Genomic DNA, 12,252 nt, shown 5'->3' on the forward strand with positions numbered 1-12,252 from the left:
AAGATGAGTGGCAGAGCAAAGTGTTCAGAGGATGCTGAAGGTGTGCAAAGGGACATAGATAGTCTAATTAGTGGGCGAGGGTCTGGCAGATGGAGTACAATGTTGGAAAACGTGAGGTCATCCATTTTGTGAGGAATAACAGCAAAATGAACTATTATTAAAATGGTAGAAAATTGCAGCATGCTGCTCTGCAGAGGGACCTGGCTTTCTTTGTGCAAGAATCAAAAGGAGTTGGTTTGCAGGTGCAGCAGGTAATCAAGAAGGCAAATGGAATGTTTTCCTACATTGCTAGAGGGATGGAGTTTAAAAACAGCGAGGTTATGTTGTAGCTGTATAAGATGCTGGTGAGGCCACAGCTGGAGTACTGTGTACAGTTTTGGTCTCCTTACTTGAGAAAGGATATACTGGCACTGAAGGGGGTGCAGAGGAGATTCACTGGGTTGATTCCGGAGTTGAGAGGCTTGGCTTATGAGGAGAGACTGAGTAGACTGGGGTTATACTCATTGGAATTCAGAAGAATGAGAGGAGATCTTATGGAAACATATAAGAATATGAAAGGAATAGATAAGATAGAGGCAGGGAAGTTGTTTCCACTGGCAGGTGAAACTAGAACTCGGGGGCATGGCCTCAGAATAAGAGGAAGCAGCTTTAGGACTGAGTTGAGGAGGAACTTCTTCGCACAAAGGGTTGTGAATCTATGGATTTCCCTGCCCAGTGATGCAGTTGAGGCTTCCTCATTGAATGTTTTTAAGGCAAGGATAGAGAAATTTTTAAACAGTGAAGGAATTAAGGGTTATAGTGAACGGGTGTGTAAGTGAAGCTGAGTCCACGAAAAGATCAGCCATGATCTTATTGAATGGTGGAGCAGGCCAATGGGGCCAGATGGTCTACTCCGACTCCTAGTTCTTATATTCTTATGTTCTTATGTTCTTATTCCAAATGTCGGGAATATCTCTGAACTTAGAAGAGTACAGCATAGGAACAACCCCTTAGACCCACCATGTTGCACCAAACATGATGCCAAATTAAACTAATCCCTCCTGCCTGCCCTTGGTCCATATCACTCTATTCGTTGCATATTCATGTGCTTATCTAAAATACCCTTAAACGCCCCTGTCCTATGTGCCTCCACCACCACCCCTGGTAGCGCGTTCCAAGACACCTACAACTTTCTGTGGAAAACACTTGCCCCTCACATCTCCTTTGAACTTTCCCCCTCTCACCTTAAATGTGTGGCCCTTAGTATTAGACATTTCAACTCTGGGAAACAAAGGTTCTGACTGTCAACCCTATCCATGCCTCTCATAATTCTATAGACATCGGTCAGGTCTCCTCTCAGCCTCCGCCATTCCAGAGAAAACAAGCCTAGTTTGTCCAGCCTCTCCTTATAGCTCATGCCCTCTAATCCAGACAGCATCCTAGTAAACTCTTCTGCACCCTCTCCAAAACCTCCACATCCTTCTTGTAATGTGGCAACCAGAATTGAATGCAATATCAAAGTTTTATAAAGCTGCAACATGACATCCTGACTCCTGTACTCAATGCCCCGACCAAGAAAGGCCATATATCTTCTTTGCCACCCTGTCAACTTGTGTGGCCACGTTCAGAGAGCTGTGAACTTGAACCCCAAGATCCCTCTCCACATTGATGCTGTTCAGGGTCCTGTCATGAACTGGTTCTTCAGGCATTTGGTAAGCGGGGGTGGGGGGGGAGGATTTGTGGGGCAATATCTTGTGCCCTGCCACCTCTCAGTTGTGGAACCACTGAGACGCAAGGTGCTGGGTTCAAATCTCACTCAAGGGCTTGGGTACACAAATCCCAATACACCACTGTGCCACCACTATGAGCCCATTAGTAGGTAGTGGATGGATTTTTGTCAGCAGATGCTCAGCCAAGCATTTCTCAACAGATATTCTTTACGCTTTCGAGGTGCAATGCAAAGGAGATTCTGTGGAATGGGGAAAGGCATCTTAATTGACAGAGAGGAGACGAATAACAGAAAGAGTATTGTGATGATACTGTGCCTTCAAGAATTGTATTTGAATCATGTTACTCGGCAGGATTTTGTCGGCACCGTGTTGTCTGCAGCCAGTGTCCCCTAATTGCTACTGAAGCAATATAATGGCCATCATGCTTATTTTAAGCTGAACTAATGCAGGGTCCTGACGTTGTCAGTGTCCCTTGGTATTGCTGAGTGGAGGTTGATTGAGGAGAATTGACAGGACAGGTCTTGTGCCTGGGTCCAGCAGTTTTTAAACAGAGTATTCCAATTTTTTAGTTTTGTTTCAGTTGTTGCCAGGAGATGGTGTATGAAGAGAGTGTCGCTGTCTCACTCTCTCTCTCCAGACGCCATTGAAAGTTCCAGGCCTAGGAAGGCTCAGAGTTTCAATCCAATATTCAAAGGACAGTTCGCAGCAGGTGTTAAAAAGCTGCAAAATCCAGCATCACATGAGTATGCTTGCTTTCTGCGCAAAGTCTGAAGAGGGTTGTGTGTCTGTGAGATAATGTTTAAACTGGAACAACAGAACAAGGAACAAAGAACACTACAGCACAGGAACAGGCCCTTCGGCCCTCCAAGCCCGTGCTGCTCCCTGGTCCAAACTAGACCATTATTTTGTATCCCTCCATTCCCACTCCGTTCATATGGCTTTCTAGATAAGTCTTAAACGTTCCCAGTGTGTCCGCCTCCACCACCTTGCCTGGCAGCGCATTCCAGGCCCCCACCACCCTCTGTGTAAAATATGTCCTTCTGATATCGGTGTTAAACCTCCCCCCCTTCACCTTGAACCTATGAACCCTCGTGAACGTCACCACCGACCTGGGGAAAAGCTTCCCACCGTTCACCCTATCTATGCCTTTCATAATTTTATACACCTCTATTAAGTCTCCCCTTAACTGCAGAGATAGCTAGCTGTTAGGGGTTTATACTGTGTCATACTTCAATCTTGTAATTGGTAAAAGTTACGCTAATTCTTTTTCTTATATTATAACTGTGTTGTTAAATAAACTTTGTTTCATAAAAGCTCCCGAGTGGGTCACTTGAGTCATATCTGGAGCGAAACACCTTCTGCTCACCCTAATGCCAAAATCAAATGTAAAACTTAGGCTGTGGAGTTTTTCCATCCCACTCACCACAGGAATTGTAGCGGGCAGGACACGGACCATGCAAAGGTTCATTGACCTCGGATGGGATCTTCTAGTCTTGGGGTGAACGTGGCCGGAAAATCCCACCCACGATTTAGACTAACTTCATAAAACACCTTGGAGTAAGTGTACATGGCCAATGTACCTAACCCATTTCACCAGAGCAGCCGGAGGAAACCCATGCAGACACGGGGAGAACGTGCAGACTCCACACAGACAGTGCCCCAAGCCGGGAATCGAACTCGGGACCCTGGTGCTTTGAGGCAGCAGTGCTAACCACTGTGCCACCGTCCCAATGGAAGAAGGTGGAAGGTAGTATGTCCAAGATATGTGAGGTCCTTAATTATGCTGGCTGCTTTTCCAAGGCAGCAGGAAGGGCAGATGCAGTCAATGGATGGGAGGCTGGTTTGCCTGATGGATTGGGCTATGTTCACAACCATTTGTAGTTTCTCATGGTCTTGGACAGAGCGGGATTCATATCAAGCTGCGATACATCCAGGAAGGATGCTTTCTATGGTGCATATGTAATAATTGATGAGTCATAGCCAAATATCCTTAGCCTCCAGAGGAAGTAGAGGTGTTGGTGGGCTTTCTTAACAATTGCGTCAGCGTGGAGGGACCAGGACAGGACAGGTGGTTGGTGGTCTGAACACTTAGATACCTGAAGCTCTTCAGCCCCGTTGATGTAGACAGGGGCATGTCCTCCACTATACTTTCTGCAGTCGACGACTAGCTCCTCTTGATGGAGACGGTCAATGCTTGGGGCATTTGTGTGGCGCTAATGGTGCTTGTCACTTGTCAGCCCAAGCTGGATATTGTCCAGGTCTTGCTGCATTTGGACATGTACCGCTCGAAATTTCGCACTGGACGAACTTGCAGTTTGGGCAGCTCAATAACTTGGAAGGTGTCGGTGGGGCGGCGGGGGGCGGAGGGGGGGGGGGGGGGTGGGGCGGGGGGGGGGGCAGGGGGGTGGAGTGGGGGGGGGGGAGTGGAGCGGTTGTTGCACAGAATGATTTGTTTTCAAATTCAACACTTGGTTCAGATGCTTACTCTCCCACTGTCCAACTTCTTTCAGATTTCTCGAAGAAGCCAAAGTGAAAAACAATTCTCAATTCTCCTTACTCAATGCCCTGAATCCCCAGCAATGCTCGAGTTACCAGCAGAATCTGTACCTGATAAACGGTGAAAATACATTGCTACCGAATATAACCAAATCTCCCAACGAGTTCCATGAACCCCTCAACTATTTGCGTGGAGGGACCAGGACAGGACAGGTGGTTGGTGGTCTGAACACTTAGATACCTGAAGCTCTTCAGCCCCGTTGATGTAGACAGGGGCATGTCCTCCACTATACTTTCTGCAGTCGACGACTAGCTCCTCTTGGGTGAACGGTGTTCGGAGTTTAAGATATTATTTCAAGATCGGGATGGCCAGCGGACGTCGAAGTGGTTTGAAGATAAAATTGACGTGTTATCAGTGGGAGGCTGCGTGATATTCTACAGAACAAACACGCCATGCATCGCCAAATGCTTCAGCGGGAAGCACTGGAAGGATATCTCTGCCCCTCTCCTGTCCAGAACATTCCAACATTGCAAATCTGAAGGTCAGAATGCGACTCACAAATACTTTGTTTGCACGAAAGTCCACGACTGCGACAAGAATGAGACAAACGCGATCATTCACCATTTTAAATTTCTGGATGAATCTGCATCCGACCAGAGTGGTAGTTTCCTGTTTTGGAAATGTGAGGAGAACAAGGCCTGTGAAAAATGTGATCGACAGAATCATTACTGCATGAAATGGAATGAATCAATATCCTTCGGTCCCTTAATCTCCCCATTCGCCCCTCCCTCACCCCCCACCCCCCCCATCCCGCCCCCATCCCCCTCATCCATCGTGCGCTCTTTCCTGCTCTACCCTTATTCTGGGTAAGGGTCACTCCCTGGACACTCTTGATTCCCTTCAGTCTCTTATTCACCCCACACACCCACTCTCTGACAATCTACATGTTGCTGTTCGAAAGATTCTCCAGTCTGCCCACAGCCACGTCCGTCCATGAAGCACCTGCGCCACTGTCTGTCCAATTAACCTCCACCCTCCCACCCCCAACACGCCTGGATAAGGTTCTCCAGTCACACAATCTTTCCGCCACTCATTACCAAGACGCCCCTCCCACCCCCCCACACACACTCCCAACTCATGAGCTCTCCACCCAGTCTCTAGCACCCCAATGCTCTTGCACTCAGAGAAATATGGAAACTAGAAGCAGGAGTAGGCCATTCAGCCCTTCGAGCCTGCTCCACCATTCTTTCTGATCATGGCTGATCATCAAATTCAATATCCTGATCCCCACTTTTCCCCCATATCCCTTGATCCCTTTAGCCCCAAGAGCTATATCTCATTTCATCTTGTAATTAAACAACGTTTTGGCCTCAACTACTTGCTGTGGTAGTGAATCCCACACATTCAACACTCTGTAGGTGAAGAAATTTCTCCTCACCTCAGTTGTAAAAGGTTTCTACAAAGGATTGCCTATCAAGCAGCCCCGCTTGATTGGCACCACTTCCAGAAACATCCAATCCCTCCACCACCGACGCACGGTGGCAGCCATGTGTGCCATCGACAAGATGCACTGCAGTAACTCATCAAGGCTCCTTCGAAAGCACATTCCAAACACATGACCTCTACCACCTAGATACGTGGTAGAGGTCATGGGTACGTCATGGGCAGCAGATACGTGGGAGCACAACCACCTGGAGGTTTCACCTCCAAGGCACTCACCCTTACCCTCAAACTATGACCCCTAGTTCCAGACTCTCCCACCATTGGGAACATTCTTTCTGAATCTACCCTGTCGAACTGTGTTAGAATTTTATAAGTTTCTATGAGATCCACTCTCACTCTTGTAAACTCCAGTGAGTATATTACTAACCAACGTAGTCTCTCCCAATATGACAGACCTGCCATAGCGGGGATCAGCCTGGTAAACCTTTGCTGCACTCCCTCTGTAGCAAGGACATCCTTCCTCACATAAGGACACCAAAACTGCACACAATTCTCGAGGTGTGGCCTCACCAACGCTCTGTATACTGAGTCCATCCATGCGCTTTGTTCTCTGGGGATGAGTTCTCATCCACATACTAGGGGAAACTGGGTGGAACGGTGGCACAGTGGTTAGCACCGCTGCCTTACAGTGCCAAGGACCCGGGTTCGATTCCCTACTTGAGTCACTGCCTGTGCGGAGTTTGCAAATTTTGCTCTGTGTTTGCGTAGGTTTCCTCCGGATGCTCCAGTTTCCTCCTACAGTCTAAAGGACGTGCTTGTTAACTGCGTTGGCCGCACTAAATTTTCCCTCAGTGTACCTGAACAGGCGCTAGAATGTGGTGAAGAGGGGATTTTCACAGTAATTTCATTGCAGTGTTTATGTAAGCCTGCTTGTGACACTAATAAATAAATTTTAAAACTCTTTAATGGGCTCACCATTCCAGAAACTGCCCCCCCCCCGCCCACGTCCCATTCAAACAATCCTGCTCAGCCCGCATTGAAACAATCACCCCACATTTAAACAATCCACTCCACGAGTCTCTCTTTTCCACGCACTCCTCTCTTTCTCACTCTCGCACACTCGTACACAATAACTGTAGATCGCAATTTCTTCCCACCTCCCCATGCATCCTTCCCAAGCACCTCCCAGAACACACACAGACGAATCCAGCACCAATTCCCCCCCCCCCCCCCCCCCCCCCACACACACACACACATTCCTTCCCTACGTTGACTTTTGTCTCCAAAAAGGTGACCTTTATTTCCACAGTTCTCACTCCCGGGCGTTCTCCCTGTGCTCACACATTGCCACCTCCCAATGCATCACCACAATAATCTCACTTTCTCTCCCAGAGACCCTCACCCTGCTTCCCGATCGCGGGCAATGTAGAGTTTGGCCGACGCAGTCGCGTTAATGTGACAAGTTAAAATCGCTGAACAATTTTGCTGAGATGCTGTATTCGATTTGTAAAAGCTACAATCTATTAAATCTGGAAAGAAGCAACATTCAGTTCCGTGAGATTGTTCTTCCTTCTGTTAATCTCCGCTTGGCAATAAAGCTTGAGCTGAAATCTTGTTGAGCCCTCAGCTATTTTTCCCGATCAAACTGGAGTTTCATTACAGGACGTGAGGGAGGGGTGAGGCAATGGACAGACCGTTAGCGGGACAAAAGAAGATCTCGGTGATGGTGTGGGGAACATTCTCCTAAGGGTGAATTACCACTTTGTATCAAGCCCCAGCACCAACATTAATAGTTCTGATCTAACATCACAAAACAAGACACCAAACGACTGGAGTTTGAAAGTGGGGCGGATGTGAAATTATCCATTTTGGCAGGAATAATAAAGTAATAAGCTTATAGAGTCATAGAGATATACAGCAGGGAAACAGGCCCTTTAACGCAACTCATCCATGCCGGCCAGGTTTCATAGAGTGAACTGGCCCCATTTACCACACATAGAAACATGGAGTACGTGTAGAAGCAGGAGGAGGCCATTCGGCACTTCGAGCCTGCTCTGCCATTCATCTTGATCATGGCTGAACATCAAATTCAATATCCTGATGCTCCCCTTCCATCCCCACACCCCTGGATTATTGTGTGTAGTTTTTGTGTCCGTATCTGAGGAAGGGTGTCCTCCTTGCAGAGGGAGTGCAGCAAAGGTTTACCAGGCTTATCCCTGGGATGGCAGGTCTGTCATATGAGGAGAGACTAAGTCGGTTAGGATTATATTTACTCGAGTTTAGAAGAGTGAGAGAGGATCTCATAGAAACTTATAAAATTTGTAGAGAGAGAATGCTGGAAAATCTCAGCAGGTCTGGCAGCATCTGTAAGGAGAGAAAAGAGCTGAAGTTTCGATTCAAGATTGCCCTTTGTCAAAGCGAAAAGGCAGAGAAAATGGGAGATATTTATACTGCAGGGTGAGGGAATGAAAGATGATTCATACCCACTGAAACCAGGGGAAAGGCTGTTAATTGCAGTCCCGAGAGGAAATAGAAGGTGTGAATGGCCAAACGACAGTGAAGCTGAACTCAGAGGGTAAGTGTGAGAGATGAAGATGTGGGGGGAGGGTGGGAATAGGTGGAAGAGAGTTAAAATTGAGAAAAACGGGGAAAGGGGAAGAAAAGGGGCAGGAAAGGTAAGAAAAGGGGATAAAGTAGGGGAAAGAGTGGGGGGCAAAGAAAAATGAAAGAAATAAAAGGTAGAGAACAATGAAAAATGAAATGAAATGAAAACAAAGGGGTGGAGGTGAGATAGAGTTAATCATCTGAAATTGTTCAATTCGATGTTGAGACCGGAAGGTTGTAACGTGCCGAGCCGGAAGATGAGACGCTGTTCCTCCAGTTTGTGTTGAGTTTAAGTGGAACATTGTAGCAGGGCCAAGGACAGTCTTGTGGGCATGGGAGCAGGATCGTGTCTTAAAATGGCAAGCAACGGCAAGGTCAGGATCCAGATTGCACACAGACCGGAGGTGCTCAGCAAAGCGATCACCCAGTCTACGCTTGCTCTCTCTGATATAGAGGAGACCAGATTGGGAGCAGCGAATCCAATGTGAAAAATTGAAAGAGGTGCAAGTGAAATGCTGCTTGCACAATGAGTGTTTTGGGCCTTGGATGGTAAGCATGGGGCAGGTATTACACCTTCTGCGATTGCATGGGAAGCTGCCATGAGAAACGGGAGATGTGTTGGGTATAAGGGAGGAGTGGACTAGGTTATCTCGGAGGGAACGGAATGCTGACAGAGGGAGTGAAGGGAAGATGTGTTTGGCGCTGGAGTTGGCGAAAACGGTGGGGGATTGTCCTTTGCATGTGTAGGCTGGCGGGGTGAAATGTAAGAACAAGGGGGACTCTATCCTTGTTCAGGGAAGGAGGGAAGGGGGTGAGGGCCATGCACTGGAGATTTGCCGCATGCTTTTGAGGGCCTTGTTGACAATGGTAAGTGGGAAACCACAGTTGAGGAAAAAGGAGCACATGTTAGAAGCAGCACTTTGGAAAGTGGCATCATCGGAACAAATGTGACAGAGGCGAGGGAGCTGAAAGAAAGGGAAGGAGTCCTTACAGGATCTTACAGAGTCCTTACTCCATCCCGCTATGGCCATCTTACTCATGTAATCGTCTGAATGCTTTTTAAAAGACAAAATTGTATCCCCTCTACTACTACCTCTGGCAGCTTGTTCCAGACACTCACCACCTTCTGTGTGAAAAGATTGCCCCTCTGGACACTTTTGTGTCTCTCCTCTCTCACCTGAAACCTATGCCCCCTAGTTTTAGACTCCTCTACCTCTTGGAAAATATGTTGGCTATCTACTTTATCTATGCCCCTCATTATTTTACAGACCTCTATAAGCTCACCTGTAAACCTCCTATGCTCCGGGGAACAAATCCCAGTCTATCCAGCCTCTCCTTATAACTCAAACCATCAAGTCCCGGTCGCATCCTAGTAAATATTTTCTGCACTCTTTCTAATTTAATATTATCCTTTCTATAATAGGGTGACCAGAACTGTACACAGTATTCCAAGTGTGGCCTTACTAATGTCTTGTACAACTTCAACAAGACAATTCAACAATTTCAACTCCTGTATTCAATGTTCTGATCAATGAAACCAAGCATGCTGAATGCCTTTTCACCATTCTGTCCACCTTTGACTCCACTTTCAAGGAGCTATCAACCTGTACCCCTAGATCTCTTGGTTCTATAACACTCCCCAACACCCTGCCATTAACTGAATAAGTCCTGCCCTGGCTTGATCTACCAAAAAGCATCACCTCGCATTTATCTAAAATAAACTCCATCTACCATTCGTCAGCCCACTGGCCCAATTGATCAAGATCCCGCTGCGATCCTCGATAAAATTCTTCACTGTCCACTATGCCACCAATCGTGGTGTCATCTGCAAACTTACTAACTATGCCTCCTAAATTTGATTTGATTCAATTTGTTATTCACGTATATTAGTACACAGTGAAATGTATTGTTTCTCGAGCACTATACAGACAAAGCATACCATACATAGAGAAGGAAACAAGAGAGTGCAGAATGTAGTGTTACAGTCACAGCTACGGTGTAGAGAAAGACTAACTTAATGCGAGATAAGTTCATTGAAAAGCCTGATGGCAGCAGAGAAGAAGCTGTTCTTGAGTCGGTTGGTATGTGACCTCAAAATTTTGTGTCTTTATTCTGATGGGAGAAGGTGGAAGAAGAATGCCTGGGGCGTGTGGGGTCCTTAATTATGCTGGCTGCTTTGCCGAGGCACCGGGAAGTGCAGACAGAGTCAATGGATTTCAGGCTCGTTTGCATGATGGATTGGGCTACATTCATGGTCTTTTGTATTTCCTTGCGGTCTTGGGCAGAGCAGGAGCCATATCAAGCTGTGAGACAACCAGAAAGAATGCTTTCTATGGTGCATCTGTAAAAGTTGGTGAGAGTCATAGCTGACATGCCAAATTTCCCTCGTCTTCTGAGAAACCAGAGACGTTGGTGGGCTTTCTTAACTATAGTTTTGGCATGGAGGCACCAGGACAGTTTGTTGTTGATCTGGACACCTAAAAACTTGAATTGCTCAATTCTCCGTGGACGAAGTACTTCTGAACATTATTTTTAGTGTCAGTTCTCTCGTGGATGAAGAGCAGGACCTTGAGAGGGGCCACAAGGTCCATGAAGTGCTTCCTGCTGAAACATTTCACGGTGCAGGGGTTTTTCCTGTGAGGAATATCACACAGCCCCCTTGGTTCAACAACTTTCTCAACTCCTCCCCAAAGCAGTCAGACAGGTGCTCATTTCCACGCTGATCGTGTAATATCTTGAATTCTGAACACGTTTCGCCCACATCCAGGTAAACAGTGATGTAGTTATGCTTGGCGTCGACGACATCAAGGTTGGCACTGATATTTGGCTGATAACTCGTGTGGTTGGCATTCAAGTACACATTGTTATCGTGTGTCCTGCATTAGTTAGGTTTCAACGCAATGAGGAAGGTGAATAACTATTTCCCTTCCTGCGGGCAGAACAGAAACTGGGGGGGAGAGAAATGGGACAGAGTGAGAGGTTGAGCTTTGGATACTCAACGAGACATTGGTGTCCTTGTGCATCAGTCGCTGAAGGTGGCACAGTGGTTAGCATTGCTGCCTCACAGCGCCAGGGACACGGGTTCGCTTTGGTCACTGTCTGTGTGGAGTCTGTACGTTCTCGCCGCGTCTACATGTGTTTCCTCCAGGTGCTCCTGTTTTCTCCCACAGTCTGAAAGACGTGCTGGTTGGGGTGTATTGACCCAAACAGGCGCCGGAGTGTGGCGACGAGGAGAATTTCACAGTAACTTCATTGCAGTGTTAATGTAAGCCTTTCGTGTGAGAAATAAATAAACTTTTAACTTTAAGCGCACAGGTACAGCCGGGAGTAAAGAAGGCCAATGGTATGTTGGCCTTTATAGCGAGCAGATTTGAGTGTAGGAATACCGATCTTTAACTGCAATTTTATGGGGCAATGCTGAGGCCACACCTGGAGTATTTTAATCATAAAATACTCATCGAATCCCCATAGTGCAGGAGGAGGCCATTCCGCCCATCGAGTCTGCACCGACACCAATCTCACCAAGGCCTTTCCCCGTGAACCCACGTATTTACCTGCTAATCCCTGTAACAAACGCATCTCGGGGCACTAAGGAGCAATTTAGCATGGGCAATCAACCTAATCCGCACACCTTTGAACTGTGGGAGGGAACCGGAGCACCCGGAGGAAACCCACGCAGACCCGGGAGAGAATGTGCAGACTCCACACAGAGAGTGACCCAAGCTAGGAATCGAACCAAGGTCCCTGGAGCTGTGAGGCAGCAGTGATAACCACTGTGTCACCGTGTGTGCAGTTTTGGTATCCTTATCTGAGGAAGGATGTCCTTGCTATAGAGGGAGTGCAGCAAAGGTTTACCAGGCTGATCCCTGGGATGGCAGGTCTGTCATATGAGGAGAGATTAAATCCGTTCGGATTGTATTCATTGGAGTATAGAAGGGTGAGAGGGAATCTCATAGAAACTTATAAAATTCTCACAGGGTAAGACACGGTAAATTCAGA

The sequence above is a fragment of the Mustelus asterias genome, chromosome 31 (genome assembly GCF_964213995.1).
Source record: "Mustelus asterias chromosome 31, sMusAst1.hap1.1, whole genome shotgun sequence".
In the NCBI taxonomy this organism is placed as follows: Eukaryota; Metazoa; Chordata; class Chondrichthyes; order Carcharhiniformes; family Triakidae; genus Mustelus; species Mustelus asterias.